The sequence below is a fragment of the Sceloporus undulatus genome, chromosome 5 (genome assembly GCF_019175285.1).
Source record: "Sceloporus undulatus isolate JIND9_A2432 ecotype Alabama chromosome 5, SceUnd_v1.1, whole genome shotgun sequence".
NCBI lineage: Eukaryota > Metazoa > Chordata > Lepidosauria > Squamata > Phrynosomatidae > Sceloporus > Sceloporus undulatus.
In genome coordinates this window covers 82,404,751-82,422,835 of record NC_056526.1, presented here as the reverse complement: position 1 = coordinate 82,422,835, position 18,085 = coordinate 82,404,751, and the positions used below count along the sequence as shown (strand labels likewise).

General features: G+C 41.8%; 1 protein-coding gene across 1 annotated transcript in view; it reads left to right on the top strand.

Moving 5' to 3' along the window:
- The window catches only part of DLD (dihydrolipoamide dehydrogenase), a 203,985-nt gene that overhangs the window by 86,569 nt on the left and 99,331 nt on the right, over nt 1–18,085 (top strand). The window lies entirely within an intron of this gene.

Sequence of the window (18,085 nt, the reverse complement as noted above, 5' to 3'; positions counted from 1 at the left end):
CTCGGCATATCTGAGCAGACGTTCAAGCTAAGATGAATGCTATTTACTGGTTAACATTGCTTCATCGAGACTCAATACTGGAAGTTATTAGATGCCAGTGATGGGTACAGACTACAGTATGGAATAATGCTCTGTATGTGGCATAGTGGATTGAATGCTGGACTAGGACTCTAAGTGACCAGAGTCCAAATTGCTGTTCAACCACAGAAATCCACTAGGTGACCTTAGGCAAATCACACTCTTAGCCTTGTGTGTTGTTGTGTGCTTTCAAGTCATTTCTGACTTATGCCAAGCCTAAGGCCTAATTTCCACTTACGTGAGATTCAGTTTCCAATCCGAATTGAAGAACTGAATCAAATTCGTAGCATTGTTCTCACTGCATTTGCTTCTATCAGGTTTTCTGGGATGGAAGCAATTCAAAATAATCTGCTTGTGGTTCCCACTGACAAAAGAATCTGTTCTATTTAAACCTGTTCCTGAGGCAGTTGGTTCCCATTGACAAAAGAATCGATTTGAGTCATTTAAAGCCGAATTATGAAACCGATTCTGATTCGGTTATGGTTCCCGCTTACGATAATTTGGTTTTGAGGAAAAGGAGCAGAAAAAAAACAGCGTCTTTTTGATGCGTGTTAAATGGGCAAAAATGGGCAAAAAACATTAACCCCCCCTTTCTGAATCATTTTCTGAATTTGAATTAAGTGGGGACCATGCCTGTTTAACCCGAATCGTGATCCGGTTTAAACGGCAGCGGGAATTAGGCCTAAGATAAACCTCTCACAGGGTTTTCTTGGCAGAATTTGTTCAGAGGGGGTTGTCTTTGCCTTCCTCTGAGGCCGAGAGAGTGTGACCTGCACAAGGCCATTCAGTAGGTTTCCATGGCCAATCAGGGATTGGAACCCTGGTCTGCCAGTGCCCTAGTCCAACACTCAAACTGCTAGCCCACTCTCCTAGCCTTAGAGGAAAGCAGTTTCAAATTCCCTTTGAATACATCCTGCCAAAAAAACTCTGTGAAGGGTTGAGGCCATCTTGAAGGCACATAATAAGTATAGAACACATGTAGGATCACTAAGAGAAAAGGCTACCTTTGGGAAAATGTAAAATGTTCTTACTATTCTACCTTTCTGTGGGAAATATACAGTCCTACTTGGTATCACTAGGAAACTGCTAAGATTTAAGAGAGCGCAAAACTGGACTTTGAACTCTCAGAAAATGCCTATTTCTGCTTTAAACCTACTCTTTTATGCTTTTAAGAGATGTAGGCCAGAAACCTCTGTCGGCTACTTTATGTTCTGTATACCTTGCCTTTGTTGTTCTTATTGTATCCCTTCAAGTCATTTCTGGCTTATGGCAACTGTAAAGCAAACCTGTCATGAGGTTTTCTTGGCAAGTTTCTTAAGAGAGAGTTTGCCATTGCCATTCTTTGAGGCTGAGAGAGTGTGACTTGCCCAGTGTCACCCAGTGGATTTACATGGCTGAGATGGGATTTGAACCCTGGTCTCCAGACCAATGCTCAAACCATTACACCACCCAACCTTTACGTAGTTAAGTTCATATCCCCATGCAGCTGATGCCTAGTAAGGCAGGTTTTGGGGTGAGAATTACAATCATGGCAGTAGTGTCAAGATTGTGACTAAGTAGTGAGTGTGAATACTTTTGTCACTGTATATGTGCCTTCAAGTCTCCTGTAGACTTATGGCGACCCCATGAATTTCATAGGGTTTTCTTATGCAAGGAATACTCAGAGATGATTTTGTCAGTTCCTTCCTCTGAAGTATAGCCTACAACACCTAGTATTCATTGGTGGTCTCCCATCCAGGTACTAACCAGGGCTGACTCTGCTTAACTTCCAAGATCAGACAGGATCTGTTATGAATGAGTAAATCTAGGTAACTGTTTCATGTTCAAGTTGTTACTTACTACTGCCATGATGGTAATTCCCCCAAACCTGCTTTTCTGGGCATCAGCTGCATGGGGAAAAGGAGATCCTTTCTGTCGGTAATTGGAGCATCAGTAAATGATCTTTCCATTGGGGTTGTGTTTGTATCACATCATGCACATTGTGCAAGCTTTCAAAGCTCCATTGGCTTCTTTATCAGGCAAAGGTGTTAAAAATCAGACAGAAGGGGGAAATAACTATGTTAGAGCCTTAGGTCTACATTTTGTCAAGATGTTAGTTTTGTTGTTGCCAATTAAGATGGTCTGGAGGGATATCGGTGCAGGCAGAGGCCACTTTGGCCATGTGGGCTCTTGAGGACAAAGAATTATAAAATCTAGGAAATAAAATTTAAACTCCATTATCAACAGAAAAAGTAACTTCCCTTGGGATCCATGCTGGTTTTGCCCTGGAGGATGAGTATACTTAACCAACCACTTAGTAGCTGACATAAAATTAGACCTTTCCTCTCTGCTTTCTCCACCAAGACTTTAGTCTTTTGACTGGTCTTCCATTATCTCACTGTAGTCCTTTGGTTTCCATTCTTCATTCTGCTGCTAAGATTATCTTTTTGGCCCCACATTTCAATCATGTTACCCCACTCTTGATATTCCTTCCTTCGCTACCTATTATTTCCCGTAGGATTCAGCTGCTTGTTCTAACATTCAAGGCCCTGCATAATCTAGCTCCTCCTTATCTTGCAGGTCTTATCTCTTTTTACCAACCTGTTAAAAATCTGTGTTCTGGGAATTCTGGGCTTCTCACTCAGCTAAGACTAAGAGTTTCCTCTTCCTTGGCTTGGCTCTGTCCTTTTTCTGTTGCCTCCTCCTATTCCTGGAATCACCTCCCTGTAAACTTGCAGCCTGTACCTTCACTTGCTGATTTTAAATCTAAATTGAAAACTTTCTTTTTGTTTTCTAAAACTTTAGTATACTTGATTTATCCATATTGACTGTTTTGTTTTATTTTGCATTATGTGTGTGCACTTAAATTGTATTTTTAGTATTGTATTTTAATATTTTGTATTATTGTTAACAGTTACAAATGTTTTATTCTGTGACTGTTCATAAAGTGGCACTATATTAAAAAAAATAACAGTAATAGTAATTTGGATAACATATCAGTTGAAATCACTCAGCTAATTTTTAAAAACTTAATTTATATTAAAGAGGTATTTTGGGAGGATGGCGATGATGGCTAATGAAATGCTTCTTAAAGGAAGGAGTGTAGCAGTGCTGTTAACATCCAATTGTTAATTTTGAAAGTAAAGAGAAATAATTAGCACTGTGTTCCCCTCCCGCATTAAATAATTCTGATCTGAAACAAATGTGATGATACATGTTCACTGGTGTGGACCACATATCCCAGGATAAGCATACAGAAACAGTATGATGTGTGCAATAGGATGAAAAGGCCGTCGCAATTCTGCTTGTACAGTCATAGAAGACCAATGATTAGTTTGTTCCAGCTGCCATGAGTGCGAAAGCTGCCCTTGTTTCAGGAATAGCTGACATATTTCTATGACTGCAAGCCTGTACCCATTTATCTGGGCCTAAGTTTAATTTAAACCCATAGCACTTTATTCTGAGCAGACATATATAGCATTGCACTTTAATACAGAGTTTATTAGAGCTGGTCTCACCATTAGCAGCCATAGATTTGTGCTGTCTCAAAAGAGCAGCAAATTATTTATATATTTTAGTCATTTCCTTTGTTCCTATAGGAATGGACAACCTTATGACATTTTTTGTCTTGTGTGCCCAAATAATTTGGGTGGCTTTGAGTATTATGCACATTGATTTTGTTGAGTGGAGAATGTCATTTGCTTAGGCAGTGAAATAGCTTAGATCAGCCCTGTCCTGATAAACCGTATATCTGCTGTTTTTATTAAATTTCTTATAGACAAAATTGAAATTATGCAGTTAGTTCATAGAATCATAGAATCGTAGAGTTGGAAGAGACCACTAGGGCCATCCAGTCCAACCCCCTGCCATGCAGGAAATCCAGATCAAAGCATCCCCGACAGATGGCCATCCAGCCTCTGCTTAAAGACCTCCAAAAGAAGGAGACTCCACCACACTCTGAGGGAGTTTGTTCCACTGTCGAATAGACCTTACTGTCAGGAAGTTCCTCCTAATGTTGAGGTGGAATCAATTTTCCTGCAGCTTGGATCCATAGTTAGCTGAGAGTGGTGAATTAACCACAATAGCACTGCGGAAACTTATTACAACATTTATAGCTAATCTGGAATTGGACAGTTTCATCAGTTACTACTGGCAAATATAAAGGTGAGCCACTGTCATGTTGCTTTATCTTTGAATTAACCTGAGCATAGGAAAATAAGAGAAAAGTCTATGAACTAAATTGAGCAACAGAGGGAAAATGATATACAAGAACAAAGGGTCAAGTAAGCAGCCATGCTTTGTTACTTAGGGGTTGTGCATACCAGCCTTAAAGGCCAGGTTGCGGGCGGAGTTGGGAAGTCACATCCATATGATGCATGCCCCAACTTGCCCCCAGGGTGACATGAACTGTGTACCACTCTACACGGTGGGCAGTGTCATGGCACTTCTCTGGTGTTGTGTCTGCACGATGCAGCACCAAAGGAGCACCATAAAGCCGTGGCACTGCAGCTATCGCACCCTTTGCAGGGTGCAAAAAGGAAACACTTTGTGGCTCCTTTTTGTGCCCTGCAAAGGTCAGATCGGGGCTGCAGTGTGCAGTTGCTGTGATCCCGATCTGGCTGTAATAGCGGCAGCTGCAGGCAGTCTGGTTGAAGTCGCTCCACCCCTTTCTTGTTGACCACAGGGACACCTCATTCTGACCACAGCAGAAATAGCAGCATGCTCAGGAGATTTTATACAGAGCTCTTTCTGATGAGGAAGCAGCAGCAGAAGTGGAAACGGAAGATCCAGAAACAAGGGATGGGTCAGCAGAACCACTGTGGCTGGCCAGTTCATGTGGATAATGATGCACCATTGCACCAGATTCAGCCTGGTACGTGTGGCCACCATTGTGGTAAAGCCAGGGCCAGTCTGTATCATAATGCTCTGGACTGGCCTCAGATTAAGCGGCCAGTGTAGACAAGCCCCCAGTTATCTCATTTACAAAAAGGTAGTTTGCATCGTAACACTTTGTAGCAAACAAAATATTATATTCCCAGTAAGTGTGCATAATATCCTAGACCAGCCAAATTCCAATTGGCACATAAAATCAAGCATGCATCTCTTTCTCATTTCCTATCAGTAAAACATGATAACAAGAAACTAACTAAAAATATGTGCCCTTTCATGATACACCAAATCTACCCCCTGAAGCAACTACCTCATTCTTTTTACAGGGAGAGTTGGCTCTGCAAAAACTCAGTTGGTTCTTTGGATGGTGGCCAGTTGTACTTGACTGAGCCTTATCAGTGATTGCACAGTGCCCAACACTGTATAGAGGAATTATCTCTTTTGGCAAAGTGGAAGCCATTCGACTCTGAACACTGAGGCAACCTTGATATAATGAGCAATATTGTCCAAGATAAGTATGCATATGGGTGTGTATGTGTGTGTGTGTGTGTGCAGCTGACATAATATATATATACTCAGACATTTTCAACATAGTAATACCACCCATTATATTATTTGATGGACATTGGCACCACAGTCTGGAACTAAGTAGGTACAAATACAGAGGTACCCCGGGTTACGAAATTAATTTGTTCCGCCGCCGCTTTCGTAACCCGAAATACTTCGCAAGCCGAAAAACCCATAGGCGCTAATGGGGAAAAGCCGCGATTTCGTGTGAAATAGCGCCGAAAAGCACCAAAAAATTTTTCGTAACCCGAAAAAACCTTCGTAACCCGGAACAGTTTTTTTAAATGGATTTTTTTCGTAACCCGGAAATTTCGTAAGGCGGCGCATTCGTATCCCGGGGTACCACTGTAATGAGTTAGTTGCAATTAATTTGTGTTTGTAATAATTAAGGCACAGATAAGTTACATTATGATTGAGGGATAACCTTTTGCAGGGTAACTATAACTGCTTTTAGTTACAAATACTTAGGTGTGTTTTGTATTTAAACCAGCAAAAAACAGCATTCTGAATTTTTTAATCAGCCAAAAGTAGTTAATTTCTAATATTTTTAAAATAAAGAGCAGAGTACTTTGAAAAAGCTACTTTTTGAATATAATATATATCCAAACATCCCCAAATGGCATTCCATGCATATGAAGCAATGTGCCATATCCCATACACGCATAATTATTTTACTCCATCAAATTAACCCTGCTATTTCTTGATACTGTATTTTTGGTAGCTGTATGGATAGGATGGTAGCCTGAGCTTTTGTACACTTGCGCCTACTTCCTCAGATGCATGGGGTAGAATGGAGAGTCCAGGGACAGGCCTCTATAAGCAATCTATGTGTGGGTGATGTCATTAGGTCCTGTGATAACATTTCCTGAATAGATGTGTGGGCATAGTTGGCATCTGAATTTGTGGCAAGGCTTTATACCCATGTCCACATCTGTTGTGTGTCCTCCTGCAGGGAAGGGACTTTTTAAGGTTTAGAGGCTGTCTGTAGAAGAGTAAAGGCCTGCCACCAAGAGTCCTTGAAAGGGCAGCAATATCGTCCAGAATAGGTTGTACTTCACTGATGATACATCTGAGTGGTCTCAGCTGGGAGCTGTATTTCACCACTCATGGAGTTCTATCATTCTCTGTCCTCAATCTGTTCTGTAATAGATTAGTCCTGGATACAAGTCTTGACTTGGCGTCACCAAGGCAAGGTGTCTGATGCAGTAACTCATGGTGTCAACCCTCCTTAACCTCCTCCCATTCCACACCATGCATGATCCTTAGTGATGTTTTTGTACTAATCTTACTCATAAATTGTAATTCCCATATATCACTCATTGAATGTAATGAATGTAGTTGTGACGTAAACAACTCCAAAATTAAAATTATACCTTTAAATAACTATATCATACTCACAGCCTAAATGAATATACATGTATAAAGTTTCATGTGGATAAAGGGAAGATTTGGTAAGATGGGATATTTTTATATTTTGAAAAAAATAATGAATTAAAAAAAAACGTTAAATTTCAACATTTTAAAATTTACTTTTAAAAAAACCTGGGGTGTCTTCTTTCGCCTCCCACTGAGCCTCACCCTAGTCATACCATCTGTTCAGCTTTTTAAAGGGACAGAGGTAAATACTACAGCCTGTTTCTGCCCAAAGGCAGATGTTTGGGAAGCTGTGGTGTCACCCCTACACACCCAATAACACTCCTGTGATCACAATCCATTTACATCCATTTGGATGTAAGCAATACCATTTATTTTTAAAAGCATTGCTCCCTTATGTACTTAGATAAATCTGAACATTTTTGTGCCAGTATGCCATGATTAATAATTAACCATAAATATATTTGTCCTATACTCTTAACAACAACTATAAATATATTTTACCTTGAGTTTTAATAACAGTGACATTCCATTTCCTTTGGCAGTGACAATTCATTTTCCTATTTAATGATCTCAAGGCTATTTACTTAGCAGATAGATAACAATTATTATCTTTCATCTTTAAGTGTACAGGCTTGTACAGACACATTGCACTGAGAACAGATATCCATTAGTAGAATGGCTGTTCAGGTCAGGGTTAAAAACAGAAACAGAAAATATGAAATTTATGTTGAAAACAACTATTTACACAACTAACCTGGAAATTTCCGCAGTGCTCACCAATCAGGGATTGTGGTGGCAACAAAAACCCACATGCCACCTACATGTGGAGGGAGCGAATGGACTTATATCAATGGGGACACAAACTCCCAGCATAAACACCTGCGTCACAACGTGACACTAACTCATCCCTATCAGCACATCCAGCAACAACTCCACTATTGCCAATATCTGGGTGTAAGAGTCCCATCAGGTTCCTTTGAATCACTATTTTAGAGTTCGATGCAAAAGGAAGGGAGGGATCCTACACAACACAAAAATTCCTGGGCACAGCTAAAAAAACCTTACTTTTTCAAACTCATATATATATATATATATATGAGAGAGAGAATAATTTACCTGGTGTTCCAAGAATATGATCACTCAGAACACTCCAAATTGCCCATCTCTTCACTGAAGATTGTTTGATTGTTTTAATGGTATTTTATTATGGGTTTGGATTGGGAGGGAGGGAACAAGGGGTATTTTATGATGTATGATGTATTTTATATTCGATCCTGAGGGAGACGCAGGATAAAATCTATATTATTATTATTATTATTATTATTATTATTATTATTGCCTTCAACATTTCATAGATGACAACCAGGACACATGTGGCCAAGCAAAGTATAGTCAAAATGGCAAATATTATAAATGAGGAAGAACTGACCAGCTAGGAGAGGCTGCAGAGGTCTAATTTTGCCTGAGCCTACAGAGTAGGACTGGATTTCACTTCACTTGTTTAAGTGAGAACAAACTACTTTTCCAGTCAGTTTGTGCCAATGGACATAAACCAAGGACAAAAGGGGAAAGTGAGACATTTTAAAAGCAACTGAAAAGTGGGATACTGAGGACCCATTGGAAAACTGTCCCTACCAAACTGGGAGTGTTGGAGGGTATGCAATGCCCAGAATCCTCCAGCCTTCATGTCCAATGGTTTTTGGTGCTATAATTACCAAAAGTAACGTTTTCTCAAGCTCTGCAGGTGTGATTTTGTACAGCCCCAGTCCCTGGCGAACAGCCTCAACTATCGGGGGGGGGGGGGGGTTGAGGTGGAAGTCTAAAGTCCTTTTTTAGTGCCTACAGAAGACTACTGATTATGGACAGCAAGAGAACTGTTCTAGTCACGTTTGTACAGTCGGCCCTCGCCTTACGCATGTAAGGCGAATTCCACCTATGCTCAAGCCCCATTGGAAACAATGGGGCTTGTGCACAGTGGCGTGGCAGTGCGGCGGTGCACAACGGGCACGTGTGCCCATTCAATTGAATGGGACACACCGCCCCTTCCGCCCCACGCCGCCCCGTGGCTTGAGCACGTAAGCTCAAGTCCACGTAAAGCGCACCCACGTATGACACGGGCGCACTGTATTCTTGCTGAAGTATGTGAGTAACTTCACTGGCACCAAGCAAAAGTATATATTGCTGTTGGAAGAAAAGGTCCAGTAGCTGGAGATGCAGGTATGTACATTTCAGCACATTAGGAAGCAAAGAGGTTTTCTTGGACAGAGCAGAATGAACTGTTCTGGATGGGGAACAAACAGGAAGTTTCTGGGGAGAGGTCAGTTCCCATACACAGAAGGTAAACAGTTGCAGGAATGTGACACACAGAGGTAGGAAATTAAGGGATCATTCTGCAAGCTTCCAGCTACAAAATCGATTTGAAGCTCTTTCTCAGATCAGGGATGATGAGGAAGAGAAGCAGGGTCAGTCTTCAGGGAAAGTACAAAAGACCTTGTTAGAATCAGCACAGGGAATAGTCACTGCTAAGCCTTGGAGGAGGTGTGTGGTGGTGGTGGGACTCCTTGCTGAGGGGTACAGAAGCTCTGGTGTGGGCCTGACAAGATGTCTCGGGAGGTGTGTTGTCTCCCTGGGACAAAAATCCATGATGTAACACGGAGGCTGACAAGACTCATAAAGCCTACTACCCCTTCCTTTTGGTCCACATGGAACTCAGTGATACTGCAGGACACAGCTTTCAGAATATCACAGGGGATTATGAAGCTCTGGGTAGGAAACTGAAAGTTTGCACAGTTTCATCTCATCTCTTCTTCCGGTTGAAGGGCATGGTCCAGGAACGGAGAGGAAAATATCAGATTTAAACAACTGGATCAGCAGATGGTGCCACCAAGAATAGTTTGGATTTTTGGATCATGGCTTGTGGTTTCAGGAGAGGGGACTTCTGGCAAGGGATGGGTTGCACCTCACACCAGTTGGCCAAAATGTTTTTGTCAACAGCCTCAAAAATTTGATCAGGAGGGCTTTAAACTGAGTTACGTGGAGGAGGGAGACAGTATTGTGGAGGGCAGGAGTTTATCAAGGGCTGGAGATAATAGCCAAACTGTTGTAGAGAGAACAAAGCAAATAGTACACTGATCCAACAGGGGAAGAGGAAAAAAACTTTACACAGGCAGCTGGGGGGAATGTCCCATGGTGTTAGAGGCCATTACACTAATATACAAACCATGGGAAATAAACAAGATGAACTTGAACTCCTAGCACAGCAAAACAAATATGATACATTAGGCATCACTGAAACCTGACAGAATGAGTCTCGAGATTGGAATGTAATAATAGAAGGTATAACCTTTTAAAGAGAAATGGGCCAAACAGGAAAAAGGATGAAGAGGAGCATTATATGTCAGGAATGTTTACACCTGTGAAGAGATCAGGACTTAAATACTGGAAGCCAGGTGGAGAGCATCTGGATAAAAATTAAAGGAGAGGGAAACAACAGGGCTCTTATTGTGGGAGTCTACTATAGACCCCCAAGTCTTTTAAGTCTAAGAGAATTATTTTAGCTTTCCAGTCTGATAACCACTCCTACATGAAAATCTTGTCCAAAGCCATACTAGTGCTGCCCACTCACAAAAGATCAAACAACATTGGCCCCAAAATTTCCATTCATCTCTCATCCAACTCCAACATTAATGTGTTACAGAATGATGCTCTTGGAGCTAACAAGAGCCTTGATGAGGAGACAGCTAAAGTGGTGGATGGCGATTTTCAGTGCTTAGGCTTTTATGTTTATTGATTCTGCTAGCAGAGAGATAATAATTAACATCAGTTATCTAGTAAACCTGAGAACTTGTTGCTGTAGCACAACCTGCTGTCTTAACAGCAGCTATTATGCTTGTGACCTTCTCTGCTTATTGTTTTGGAGAGGAAAGGAATGCTCATTGTCACTATCAAGAACAGCTTGATATCCAGAAGGGAGAAAGAAAAAATGGAAAGGCAAGATAGATTGCACTGTAGCGAAATTCAATTATATCCCCCAGAGGATATAACTGGACTAGAGATATGTTACCAGTTACATACTGTGTACAAAACAGATATGTTACATGTGTGATCACATTTGTGCCTGTTTGTTTAAAATAGTGGTTTTGGGGGCCTCCAGACTAGAATGGGACCACAAAGCAGGGGAAAAGGGGCTTACTGATTTCCTCCCATGCCCCTTTTTCTTATCAAAATTTCCCTATAACGATCACCCCTATGTGCTCAGGTGATAGGGGAAGCCATTAAACTGGTATGGAATCACTATAAGATGGAAGCTCTGTGGATGTTTCTCAGGTCCAGGCACTAAGTAAGGAATCTGCCCTGGAAAGGGTTGCTTTTCCCCAGAAAGAAACAGGTGCTGTCTGGAAGTATTCCTGGATCCATCTCTTAGTGCACCCACACTGCAGGAATTATCCGGTTTGAAACTACTTTAACTGCCATGGATCAATGCTATGGAATTCTGGGAACTGTAGCCAAGCTGTGGTGCTGTTGCAAGCAACTACAATTAGGAGAATTCCATAGGTTTGAGCCAGGGCAGTTAAAGTGGTGTCGAACTAGATTATTTATCCAGTGAAGATGCAGCCCCAGTCACTGGAGGTCTGAGTGGATTGTGCAGCTCAGATTGCCTAGGCCCAGCTACAGTATATATAACCTTTCTTGGACAGGGATTACCCAGCCACTATAGTTCATTCCTTGGTAACTTTCCTGGCTGTCAAACTACTGAAATACACTCTATGAGCCCTTGAAGATGACTCAGAGGTATCAGTTAGTACAGTATGTGCAGTTAGCTAGATTGCTACCAGGAACACCATGCAGACATAGGATGACACTGGTTTTAAAGCAATTCTACTAGCTGCCAATATACTTCATTCTAAATTCAAGAGGCTGATAATGGCATGTAAGGCTCTAAATGACCTGGGATCTCAGTACTTGAAGAAGCACAATATAATCTGCCTAGAGATTGCACATTCTGCCAGAAAGGTCACCTGGCTATCTCACTGTCACCAAAGGTCACATGGAAATAGGCTTTTTCTGCTAAGGCACTCTGGGTTTTGGAACAGGATTCCAGATGGTACTGATGATGGTCTTATTCCAATACCAAGTTCAAATATGGCTTTTTAAATCAAACCATTTGAGATTTATAGTGCTTGTCCAAATCTATATAGCAAGTGTGGTCAACTATGGAGGGGAAGGGGAATAAATTTTGCTTCCTGCACCCACTGTCCCACATGGGCATGTTTTGGCCAAACCCGAAATGATGTGATGTCTCTTCCATTTTCATCCTAGTTTTGGCCGTTTGGGGCAGTTGCAGTTTTGACAAGTCATGTGGAATGAAAAAAGTAAGAGAGTTTAGTGTCACTTTGGGTGATTCCTGGGCAAAACATCACCCCCTTAAAACGTTATTTTGGGTTTTAACTTCAGGGGTGACTATTTGTCTGAATTCCTCTTTGGTGATTTCCCCCAATTTTCTATTTCGTATTTAATTTCTTATTTAATTTTCTTATTTAATTTAATTATTTCTCATTTTAATTTTCTATTTCTTATACATGTGCCATTTAAAACTTGGCTCAGTTGAAAGTTCTTTAGTCATCCATTCTGGTTTTTTAGACGCCTCTCATTTTTTCTCTTCATTGCAACTGTCTCAGATTGTGCCTTCAATATCTTTTGAGAAACTCCCGTCTGTTCTGAACTCTCTTCACTTTTACTGTTCCTAACCACGGGATCACATCCAGTATTTCTGTAAGTTCACTGAAATTAGTTTTCCTAAAGTGTTTGTTTAAAATAATTGTACAGGTTGTTATTGTTGTTGTTTTAAATCTTGATTTAAGTCTTGGGATCCATGGCATCAAAAAATATTTAAAGAGTCCTTGATAAAGAAAAGTTTAAGAATCACTGATGCAGAGTACCTAATATATACAGCCCCTCCAAAAGAACAGAGGGACATTAGAATAAATTTTGCTCATTCTTGTTCGGGTGTAATGCTATCTATCTATATTTTTAAAATGAGGATTCTCTTATATTTGTGGGCCCTGAGTTTGACAGAACTAAAGAATACATTTTATACATTTTAGCCCACTTTGTCTCTGTAATTTCTTTTTCGATATCAGATTCCCCACTATTATCAGGGAAAACACACTCACACATACATTAAGATATGCACATCCAGTCATTCAGTTAATCGTCATCCACTTAGTTAAAAACAACTTGCATTACATGAATGTGTGTCTGTCTTCATGTCACCTGTCGACTTATGGTGACCACATGCATTTCATAGGGCAGTGATGGCAAACCTCTGGCACGCGTGCCAGAGGTGGCACTTAGAGTCCTCTCTGTGGGCACATGTGCCATCGCCCCAGCTCAGGGTTTGCCAGAGTTTGTTACTAGAAAGCCAGAGGGACATGGCACTTTGCAATAAGTAAGTGGGTTTTGGGTTGCAGTTTGGGCACTTGGCCTCTAAAAGGTTCACCATCACTGTCATAGGGCTTTCTTTGGCAAGAAATACTCAGAGGCATGGGTTTGCCAGTTCACCTCAATAAGAATTCCAATGTATTCCTATTGGGAAGAGCCATAACTCAATGGAAGAGTACATGCTTTGCATGCAGATTGGTCAGGGTTCTACATAGGGTTAGCAACTATGTAGGTGCCTTTTCCATCCAGTGAGAATTCTGTTGTCACCCCAGCCCAACCCTGGATGGAATAAATTCAGATTTCTTCCAAATGGAGACTAATCTACTGTTAAGCAGTACATGTCCCTTCAGTTTTAGAATGCCAAATGGGGCCAGTTATATGGAGCAAAAAACTCCTTTGTTGAAACAGCTTCACTGGCTACCGGTTTGTTTCTGGGCACAATTCAAAGTGCTGGCCATGACCTATAAAACCCTATATATCTTAGGTCTAGACTATTTGGGAGACCATATCTCTGCATACAAACCAGCCAGAACCCTACGATCTTCAGAAGAAGGCCTTCTCTTGGTCCTGCCAAGATTTCTCTGAAGATGCCAGCCACAGATGTTGGCAAAAAGTGAGGAATATAATCTTCTGGAACATGGCTATATAGCCCGAAAAACCCACAAAAAACGATGGCTGCCGGCCATGAAAGCCTTTGACATCACAGTTTTGCTTGGTGAGGACACAAGAGAGAGACTTCTCGGTGGCTAGGCTGACTCCCTCCCTGCTTTCCTTTTGCTGGCATGTAAAAATGTTTTTATTCAGGGTGGCTTTTTAAAATCATGGGAGGATAGCTTTAATAGTGAGTGTTTTAGTTACGTTTTTAACTTTTGTATGTTTTTAATGTTAATTTTGTACTGTTTTAACTGTATGCCAGCCACAGATGCGGGCAAAACATCAGGAATAAATTCTTCCAGAACAGGGCTACATAACCCAAAAAAGCCACAATAAACTATGGATGCTGGCCGTGAACGCCTTCAACTTCACATTGGATTTTTAATTGTTTTTAATTTTTGTTGTAAAGGAGAAGACATGACAATGAAAGCACTGAGAAGAGAGCAAAGAACAAAAGGAGAGATCCCAGAGGCCCTGAGAAATCTGGATATTAGAGACAGGTTTTTCTGGCTACATGGCCATATTCTAAAAGAGTTTGTTCCTGATGTTTCGCCAGCATCTGTGGCTGGCATCTTCAGAGAAATTAAAACTCCTTTAAGGTCTTTATTACACCAGCTTCCTGTCTCACCAGAATTGCACAAGTTTAAGAATGGAAGCAGATCTATTTGGCATAATTTCTTATCACACTTTCCCCCATGACAGCAATTTGGCAATCCATGGAAGCATAATCTATTTCCCACACTGCCAAATGCCAGATTCCAGTCAGTTCTGATTTCCAGGCAGTCGTGTAGTGTGAGTGGGTATGATTCTGCTGCTCTCTCCTGCCCCCTTGCAGGGATCAAGGCCACCAACACCTTCCTGAACACTTTCCACATTCAAGTAACAGCCAGCTTTGGGAGGCAGTTGGCAGCCGGGATCACTCGTTCTCTCCTTTCCTCTTGGAAGCTATGCAGTCAATCCTTGGTCTCCACAGGCTTTTTATTCATGGAGTCAGCTATCCACACCTTGAAAATATTAAAAAAAAATATAAATTCCAAAAAGCAAACCTTGATTTTGCCATTTTATATAAGGGACATGATTTTACTACACCATTGTATTTAACATCCGCAGATTTTGGTATCCACAGGGGGTCCTAAAACAAAACCCCAGCAGATACCAAGGGCCCACTGTAAATGTAACTACAGTTGCCCCTCTGTTTTCGCGGACTTCAGATCCGTGATTCTTGCTTACTCGTGAGGAGCAAATGGAGGGGTTAAAATAGAATGTGTGCCCAAGACACGTGGCCACAGCCGCTTGTGGGCATGTGCCCCAATTCCAGCCTATGAGGCTTGAATATCTGCAAGTTTCCATTTTTGCAGGGAGGGGGGGAGTGGATCAGATCCCCCATGAAAATGGAGGGCTGACTGTAACACAAAACACACACATACACACACACAAAAAGCCCACTTCCAGTGAAAACCAAAGGACCGGAAAAAAGCTGGAAAACTGAACTTGTTTTCCTAGCCCAAATCAACCCCAGCATAGAGAATGATGAAAGTTGAGAAGATTAGTTCAAACCATGTTCTTAATGTGTCAGTTTGTTTGTATAGATTGGCTTTAGACACTGTACCACTCAAGTGTGTTTAGTATGAATTACAGAGTTGAGGCTGTGCAAGAGAGAGATTTAAACAAGCCAGTGAAAGTAAGGTGAAACAGCCATTTCCCAAAAAGCTGACCCAACGGTTAGCTCTCTGTTTTAGGAGATTAGAGTTGACAAGCCTTCCATTTATAATGACAATATAGAAGGGATGTTTATGACTCAACAGTGGTGAGTCAGCATCATAAAGTCTCTAATGCTGAACAATTGCATGAGGAGGCTTAGGTCAAATTCACAGACACACTTTTAAAACATTTTAATTAGTACTTGACAAATCTCACTGCTTGCGGTAAAATCTGGATTACTTTGGTTCACAGATTATGCCTCCTTTACTTCAAATGTCACTGTGATCCTTTCCATCTTGTTTGGAAAGAAGCATGCATCTGCTAAATTTACCTGGATACTTGCCTGTTCCTGTGAATTCATGACTTTGGAACTCGCGGTTTTGATTATTCGCAGGGTTATTGGAGGGACGACTGTATTTATGCTATGACGATAGCATGATGCAGTCTCATAGATCCCATCATATCATGCCTCATTTTCTTTACTATCTATCTTACCCTAACTTGGCACTTCAGGGAAGCTCACAAGACTATGGGGGCGACATTTCCTGCTTCAGGACTGTATTATTCAGTTACAAAAGACCCCAAATGCTTATGTAATACTAAATATTTCTGATGCGAAGAAACACCTTACCTGTCACCAGTGACGTCCCCGTGCCTGGTGTCACCTGGTGCAGGAGGGGAGCATGGCAGTGGCCAAAAGGAGCCTCAGGAGCCCTTCTCCTTTTTCTGAGGAGTGGTGGGCATTCACCCTTCTTTTCCACTGTGGTGGCCTCTTTCTGAAGAGGAAGCCATTGTCATGGCGAAGCCTGGAGGGGCATGCTCACCTCTTCTTTGCTGGGGCGTCCTTCTGAGAAGGGAACCACTACCATGGCAAACCCAGGAAGGGTACACTCCCCTTTTCTCACCCCACAGCAGAAGGAGGGTCCAACTGGGTGTAGCCCTTTTCTGAGGTGTCACCTGGTGCAGGCCAAATTCCCTGCACCCCCCGCCCCAGTTATGCCACTGTCTGCCACCCACAACCCACTTTTCTCCTTAGGAGTAGCAACAAGAATGGTATCATAAAAAGAGGCAGAAGAGTGGAATTTTCTTAGGCCCTTTTCAGTTTAATGCACAGAAACGAAGAACAGTGAAGGAGATCTGCATTATAGAAACTTGCAAGTCTTTCCCATACACTTCTGTACACTATAACAATCAAGAATTGTACTGGCCATGACATCCTCATTGGAGATTGTTAGCAGTTACACATTACAGAATGCCCTTTCTTCATAGGTTCACATTACCAAAGTCTCCCCTAATGAATTAAAAGTATGTGTGATCCAAGGCTGGAAAGCTATCATGAATGCTACCACAAAACATTTTTAAAGTAAGAATTGTGTGTCCAAATGGACACCCACTCCTGTCTTTTGATCAGCCAGTGGAGACAGACAGACACAGACAATTTAATCAATGAACCAAGAACACCAATTCAGACTGGAAGCTACACTAACCAATGGTAAAAAAGAATGCATTTAAAACTCTATTTACGCCCTGGTTTTTGAAATCATTTACGCTACTGTTTGAATGTCAGGATTGTATGTAGCAGAAAAGCAACCACACATTAACCACTTGAGTGAGAAAATAGGCACCCAGTGGTGCCTTGTCCTCCTTTGTATTTGTGACATCTGATACCCTCCTGTTTTAACATTTCTTCTGGCCAATCTGATAAACCACCATAAGCATTAAAAAAAAGGAAGAAAAGGAAGAAAGAAAAAGCTTTGAGGAGAGATGTAGCAGAAGCTATTTCTGAGTTTTCACTGCTTTTTATGACTGTCTGCTAGCAGTGAAGCATCACCCAGGGCTCCCAAAATTGGCTGTTTAATCACAAAGTATTCCACTTCAGCAGTCACTGCACAGATTTGTATTTTGTCTCTGGTTATTAATTTTATGAGGGGAATGGTAAGAGTATCAGAAATGAGCAGACACTGCCATCTTATGGAAAAATGTTATTGTTGAGATAAACTAGATGGGCAGTAGAAAACCTCTCTTTTTGAAGAATTGTGGGTGTGTATGTAGGGTTGCCATAGTGCCGGACCTCCAAACCGGGAAAAATGTAGGACAAAATTTTCAAATGTAGGGCACACAAAAATGTGTCCTACATTTGAAAATTATGTCCTACATATTACCTCGCAATCGCGGCGGGGAGCGGAGGCCAAGCGGCAAGGGAAAGCCTCCACTTAAGGAGGCTTTCCCTCCCCGCCTGGGCCACGCCGCGATCGGAGGCCAGGATCGGGGCCTCGCCTCTTTCCTGGCCCCTGGAGAGACCAGGAAGGAGGCGAGGAGCCCACCGGCGATTGCCGCGGCCTTGCCTGCTTCCTGGCCCCCGCAGGGACCAGAAAGGAGGCGAGCAGGCCGGTGGCGA